General features: G+C 39.8%; 1 long non-coding RNA gene across 1 annotated transcript; it reads right to left on the bottom strand.

The window, feature by feature from the left end:
- Positions 1 to 6,698: 6,698 nt before the first annotated feature.
- On the bottom strand, positions 6,699 to 7,281 carry LOC123328730. The gene is made up of 3 exons (XR_006543758.2): positions 7,131 to 7,281; positions 6,924 to 7,034; positions 6,699 to 6,805 (listed from the first exon to the last, which is right to left on the bottom strand). It is a non-coding gene; the product is annotated as an uncharacterized LOC123328730 (long non-coding RNA).
- Between the last annotated feature and the right edge of the window lie 445 nt (positions 7,282 to 7,726).

Genomic DNA, 7,726 nt, shown 5'->3' on the forward strand with positions numbered 1-7,726 from the left:
CTGTAGTAAATACACTATGCTTATCCTGAGTCAATGGAGGAATCACAAAATCCAGGGTGACATTTTTTCTGATCAGTGCCTCAATTAAAACTAAGATCTTTGCAGAACAAAACCCCATCTATAAGGAGATTCAGCAACACTGGCAAAGATCTGATTCCTAGTGGTGGATGGTCTCTCTGCAGTTTTGCTGAGAATCACCAAATGGGACAGAGTTACACACACAAATATGTGCACATATGCCACTATGAAACATAGTATCATAAAATACTAGATGTTCAAACATATATTTTTATGCATTAAAAATATGTTGGTCATCTACAATCTTCTGGAACACAACCAATTTTAGATATGGTATATAGGATATAAACAAAAGAAGTAAGGCCCATGATGTTATAAAGCTTAAATTTAGGTGCCAAAGATAACAAACAAGAGACAAACAAGTAAACATAGCTATTTCAGAGAGTGATGATGAAGAGAGTAAATGAGGGTGCTGCAAGAGGGGGACCAAAAGACCAACGTGAAGCCTGTCTAATTCTAGAGTAGGAGGGGAATGCCAGTGATATTTAGCCTGAGACCTGAATATAAGAACCAGTCAGCTAGGAGACAGCCCAGGGAAGAGCTGTCCAGATAGTGGGCTGTACTATACTATACTCATGACCTCATGCTAACTTGGCCATAGCTGTTCTACACAAGATGCATGTTATTGGATCTGCAAGGCAGGCAGAATATTAAGTCATCATGTGATGGAAGTGGAACATGGGGGACTGGGTCTGAGCCAATCATTACACTGGTGGGATGCCTAACTACGTCTATTCCACCTCTCACTTCACCTATCTGAACAGATGCCTCTTCCTCAACCTACCTGCAGACAAAGAAAGAACTGGGTTCAGTTTATAAATGAGTCAACTGAAAATGGACTACTGCCACAAAATAACCCCATTCATATTGGACTTGAAAGTGGTAGTAAAGAGAAACTGCTATATAGGAAAAACTCTGAATGGTACGTTGCTTAGTCATATAGAAGAAGAGAAGCATGAGGTCCAAATGGACCGCTGATCAAGGAAGAATGGTTTGAACAGTTGAGAAAAGGAAGACAAGGAAATGGAAGGAGGTGGGTGGATCTATGCGAATGAGTATAAAGCATGCAAAATATTTGTGCTTTACATTATGATATTAATAGTGAAACAATGTTTGCATTAATAATTCTACAGAGTGTCTATAGAGAAGCCACCTAATAAGCAGCATTTACAACCCAACTCATCTTACCTTGGCCCACCCAGAGCTTCTCCAAAAGATCTGTAAATGGAGTGCTCATGATGGTAAAGATGGAAGGTTTGTGATGACCCCATAGCATAAGCTCCTTCTCACCAAAGCTAATTAATCTACTACTGTCAGTGCTGAAAGCCCAAACTGCCCACTACAAGGGCCAGTTCTGAAGCCTCAGCACCACACTTCATGAAGACCAAACTTCATTCATCCTGCAGAGGAAGTGAGTCATCCTTCTCAGAGACAGCATGTCAGCTTCACAAGAACACAGACTGTGTCTTGTCATATTAATCCTCTCATGCTGTCCATTGTGAAGCAACCTGGCACCACTTTGAAGGCTCCCTAGACTTAATGCAAGACAGGAGTAAAGGAGGAGAAGAAACAGTATACGTTTGGTGACCCATGCAGTCTCTCAACTCTGCTATTCATCCAGCGGATGCTGCAGAAGCCACCTTCACTCAGGTGTGGCAGGGCAACCCTTAGTCTCCTGCTGCAATGCCTTCTGCGTTCTCAGCTCCCTGGGCTCCTGAGATGCGGGTACGCATGTGCCCTCCGCCCTACTGTGAGGGAGTCAGCAGTACCCATAGAGTTGAACAGTGGAGGTGGAAACCATCACAAAATGCCTTCACCCTTCCCACCACTTCATACTTTTCCCTTGAAATCACTCCTCAGGATTAGCCATCTGGATCAGCCTTGTCTCAGTTCTACTTTCTAGGAAAGCCCAGACTACAGAGTATTTACTATTACCCACCAAATGAGGAATTTGAGGCTTAAAAATTAAATAACTTGCCCAAGGCCCCAAGGACAGCATAATACAGCCAGAAATTAAACGTATCTATTCGACACAAAAATGTAATTTAGCAACCCCTTTAGAATATTGTGATTATTATAAATAATTTGCCTCAGAAAAAAAATTGTGCATTATTTTTAAGAATATTTTAATTTTAAAGGTGTATCTTAATTTCTACTACTCTTTCCATAAAAAAACAAATATGTTAAAGAAATTAAATCTTGAAATTAAAATCTAATTACACTATCATAAAAAGTTCCAAATATAATAATGACTTGCTAAAAATACAAGAAGTGATGATTCAAGAGCAAGTATGTTAATCAAGAAAATTGAGTTTTATAGATGTAAACTGAAGCACTTTGCTGTACACCTGAAAGTAACACAGCATTGAAAATCAACTATATTCAATCAAAAAATTTTATAAGAAAAGAAACAAAAATTGAGTTTGAATCGCAGTGTTTCTACTAAATTCTAGAGAAATTATTTAGCTTTTCTGAAATTTGATTTCTTAAGTAGAAACATGAGCATAATAGTGTAACTAGAAAATTTTATAGAGATAAAACATAGCATTAATCTCATTGCCTGAAATGCACTAAGTAGCCAACATATTTATTTTCTTTCTCCTTTGACTGAATCTTGAAAAGTTTATGGGCTTCCCTGGTGATTTGGTGGTAAAGAATCCTCCAGCAATGTAAGAGATGTGGGTTCAATCCCTGAGTTGGGAAGATCCCTTGGAGAAGGAAATGGCAACCCACCCCAGTATTTTTAGCTGGGAAATCCCATGGACAGAGGAGCCGGGTGGGCTACCATCCATGGGGTTGTAAAGAGTTGTGTCCAACTAAGTGACTAAACTACAATAGCAATGTGGAGGCCTAGCCTTGAAACCTGAGATTGTGTCTAACTGTGGAGATTTCATTGACCTGAAGAGCTAAATGAAGATACTATTTCCTGTGTTCCTCACTCCAGTGTTTATTCAACTTCCTAGAGAAGAAGATCCTCTAAATACAATGACACATCAACTCTTAGATAGAAATCATCAGGAAAAAAAGCCAAAGAAAATGCTTCAAATGGAAGATTTAAAACAAAAGATGACACTCAAAGAGAAAAGAATACCTAAGATGTGGAAACTCACAAAAGCCCATCTCATGCAGACTGTAAACAACACATGGGCTCCTCACAGCTGGGTCTGAGGCTCAGCTTTGCCTCCAGCTCCAGTTATGAACCGTGATGGACATCCCATGCTGGTGTCAGCCAAGATGGGGACACCTGAGTCAGTCTGCAGATTGGGTTTCATGACCACCCAGGCAGCCTTGGCCAGGAACCTGTCTCGTAGATGACCATTCATCACTAAACCACAGGGCTTTAAACCTGGTGAAAGAGGTGGGCACACAGAGTTTATGGAAAGATGATTAATCCAGGAAATAAATTTCTTTAAATAAATTAAGTGATAACATAAATAGATCAAGTATAGACAAATAGATTATAGCATACCAAAACTTCTATATATGTCTTAAGGTCTCAACAGCAGACAGAAGGCTACTGAGGGCAATGGAACAGACCTGAGATTCCTAGTAGTTTCAGGCTGAGACTGCAATATGGGCAGTTTTCTTCAGACACTGGATTGCTAGCAGTCTCTGGCAGACACTGAACTACTAGCAGTTTCAGTGTCTAGTGGAAACTAGACGTTTCCACCTGGAGTTGTGTTAACTGGGGTGGTCATGGCTGAGAGCCAGGATTTATACACATTGATCACTTACTTTATGCTGGAAATTTTATGTACATTACTTCATTCAATATGCACAAACCTTATAATAAGATCATCTCTTCTCATTGTATGGGCTTTCCAGGTGGCTCAGTGGTAAAGATTCTGCCTGCCAATGAAGGAGACAGGGGTTCAATCCCCTAATCAGGAAGATCCCTTGGAGGAGGAAATGGAAACCCATTACAGTATTCTTGCCCGAAAAATCCCGTGGACAGAGGAGCCTCATGGGTTACAGTCCATGGGATCGTGAAGAGTTAAACATGACTGAGCGACTGAGCATTCTCATTGTACAGAGGAATAAACTGAGGTTTCAGTTCAGTTCAGCCACTCAGTCGTGTCTGACTCTGTGCAACCCAATGGACTGCAGCACACTAGGCTTCCCTGTCCATCACCAACTCCCGGAGCTTACTCAAACTCATGTTCATCAAGTCAGTGATGCCATCCAACCATCTCATCCTCGTTCATCTCCTTCTCCTCCCGCCTTCAATATTTCCCAACATCAGGGTCTTTTCCAGTGGGTTAATTCTTTTCATCAGTTGGCCAAAGTATTGGAGTTTCAGCTTCAGCATCAGTCCTTCCAATGAATATTCAGGACTGATTTCCAGCCTTACAGTCCAAGGGGCTCTCAAGAATCTTTTCCAACACCACAGTTCAAAAGTATCAGTTCTTCAACACTCAGCTTTCTTTATAGTCTAATTCTCACATCCATACATGACTACTGGAAAAACCATAGCCTTGATTAGATGGACCTTTGTTGGCAAAGTAATGTCTCTGCTTTTTAATATGCTGTCTAGATTGGTCATAACTTTTCTTCCAAGGAGCAAGCATCTTTCAATTTCATGGCTGTAGGCACCATCTGCAGAGCCCCAGAAGATAAAGTCTCTCACTGTTTCCATTGTTTCCCCATCTATTTGCTGTGAAGTGTTGGTACTGTTTGCCATGATCTTAGTTTTCTGAATGTTGAGCCTTAAGCCAACTTTTTCACCCTCCTCTTTCACTTTCATCAAGAGGCTATCTAGTTCTTCACTTTCTGTCATAAGGGTGGTGTCATCTGCATATCTGAGGTTATTGGTATTTCTCCTGACAATCTTGATTCCAGCTTGTGCTTCATCCAGCCCAGAGTTTCTCATGATGTAGTCTGCATATAAGTTAAGTAAGCAGGGTGACAATATACAGCCTTGACTTGCTTCTTTCCCTATTTGGAACCAGTTTTTCCATGTCCAGTTCTAACTGTTGCTTCTTGACCTGCATACAGATTTCTCAGGAGGCAGGTCAGGTGGTCTGCTATTCCCAACTCTTTCAGAATTTTCCAGTTTGTTGTCATCTACACAGTCAAAGGCTTTTTGACTTTGACTTAATAAATAAAAATTTATTTTTATTTATTAATAATAATAAATAAATTATTTTTTTTTATTAAATTCTGTTAATAAAGCAGAAGTAGATGTTTTTCTTGAACACTCTTGTTTTTTCAATGATCCAGCAGATGTTGGCAATTTGATCTCTGGATACTCTGCCTTTCCTAAATCCAGCTTGAATATCTGGAAGTTCATGGTTCATGTACTCTTGAAGTCTGGCTTGGAGAATTTTGAGCATTACTTTGCTAGTGTATGAGATGAGTGCAATTGTGTGGTAGTCTGAACATTCTTTGACATTGCCTTTCTTTGGGATTGGAATGGAAACTGACCTTTTCAAGTCCTGTGGCCACTTTGCATTACAATAAACTTGTATAGAAAAACATAGCACTCTTGGGGTTAACTCTGGGATCCGAGTTGTTGCAGGGGAGAGCTGAGATCATTTCTGCATTATTTTATACACTCTCTAGTATTTGATAAGGAATATGTATAAGTTTGTAATGAAATAATACATTCAAATATTCTTTTCCTTTTTAACCAGAAAAGATGCATTTTGATTTGAAAGAAATGAAGAAAGTAAAATATATGGGATATCATATCTGATTGGATATGGCAGGGAGATACAGGGCAGGAGCATGTGATGATTGCTTGGTTTCTTTTCCCATGGTGGCACCATTCATGGTAGGGAATATGGACAGAGGACAAAGAAAGCAGTAAGAACACACAACACATTTAAAATGTCTTAAGACACTTGAGTTCAAGACACTAAGACATTATAGAGTCTCTTCATTCGGATTCCAGGGTAAAAACTATGCTGAGAATTTTAAGTTAAAAATAATCTGACCATATATACTATTGACATCCTGGGGAGGATGTTATTACTAACATGTGAGATGAGTACAATTGTGCGGTAGTTTGAGCATTCTTTGGCATTGCCTTTCTTTGGGATTGGAATGAAAACAGACCTTTTCCAGTCCTGTGGCCACTGCTGAGTTTTCCAAATTTGCTGGCATATAGAGTGCAGCACTTTCAGAGCATCATCTTTTAGGATTTGGAATAGCTCAACTGGAATTCCATCACCTCCACTAGCTTTGTTGTAGTGATGCTTCCTAAGGCCCAGTTGACTTCACATTCCAAGATATCTGGCTTTAGGTGAGTGATCACATCATCGTGATTATCTGGGTCATGAAGATCTTTTTGATATAGTTCATCTGTGTATTGTTGCTACCTCTTCTTAATATCTTCTGCTTCTGTTAGGTCCATACCATTTCTGTCCTTTATTGTGCTCAATGAAACCATGAGCCATGCCATGTAGGGCCACCCAAGACGGATGGGTCATGGTGGAGAGTTCTGTCAAAACATGGTCCACTGGACAAGGGAATGACAAACCACTTCCTTATTCTTGCTTCGAGATCCCCATGAACAGTATGAATACTGAGGTTAGGAAAATTATAAAAGAACTCCACCAGGCTCACAGTTTACAAAGTAAGAGTCACAATTTCAACAAACTGGAGTGCATAACACACTGACCTTGTTCCATGCGGAGAGAGCATCCACTGGGTCACCGGAGAAGAAAACCTGGATCTGAGCAGTGGTACGGAGTGGGCTCAGGGAACAGACAGGGAGCAGGGCAAACTTTGGAATAAGATTGAACAAAATGAAAACAACAGTGAGAAATCTAGACTCTAAGGAGTGCTAGGAGCAGCAGCTCAGATTCCATCCTGAAATTCAATGGCCAAAGAGGCCTCCATACCTCACATAAAATCTGCCTGTGTCGAAGACTCTGCCAGTCCAGCCAAAACCACAGGGAGCTCCAGGAATCTTATGTTTGCCTCCTGTGTTCCCAGCTGATTTGAACATCTGCCTGCAAGGCACAGCTTTAATTAGTGTAAATATGCTGGGCTGAAATTAAATAAATATCAAAACACATTTTTGCTCCTGCTACAGCCTTCTCCCTTACCTAAGCTGGAATCAAAATGGTTCATGTGGGACAAATCCCAGTAGTTCTCTTCAGTATTTTATATATATATTTCTGTTAGAGAAGCCACCAATATCCAGGCAACATAATTCAGCTTCTCTACATGCCATCGGTTCCAAAGGTTGGAGGAGCAATTGCTAAAGTTGAAAACGTTAAAAAAAACAAAAACAAAAACAAAAAAAACAACTCCTGTGATGCAAGAATTCCAGGTAACAACAAACACATCTTTGAAATGTATTTATATCTTGCTTTTGCTAATTTATCATTTATGTTGAACAAGTTTAATTGAGCACATGCTATTTAAAAAATATCATGTGTTAATGTAGTTTCTAGGATACCAAAAGAAATAGAACAAAATTATGGCAAAAAATACTCTCATGAAGTAGAGAGAGAAAGCTCAAAGATACCTGGTTTTATAGAAGAGGAGAAAATACAGGAGTCTATTTTATAATATTAATATCACAAAGGCACACAAGAAAGGTGACACAGGTGAGGTGTGGTTAAATTGCTTCATGGGTTGAGGGACAGATTATGTCCACTTGGAGAATGACAGAAAGAGCCTCTGGTGAATTGAGAAG

The sequence above is a fragment of the Bubalus bubalis genome, chromosome 12 (genome assembly GCF_019923935.1).
Source record: "Bubalus bubalis isolate 160015118507 breed Murrah chromosome 12, NDDB_SH_1, whole genome shotgun sequence".
Taxonomy (NCBI): domain Eukaryota; kingdom Metazoa; phylum Chordata; class Mammalia; order Artiodactyla; family Bovidae; genus Bubalus; species Bubalus bubalis.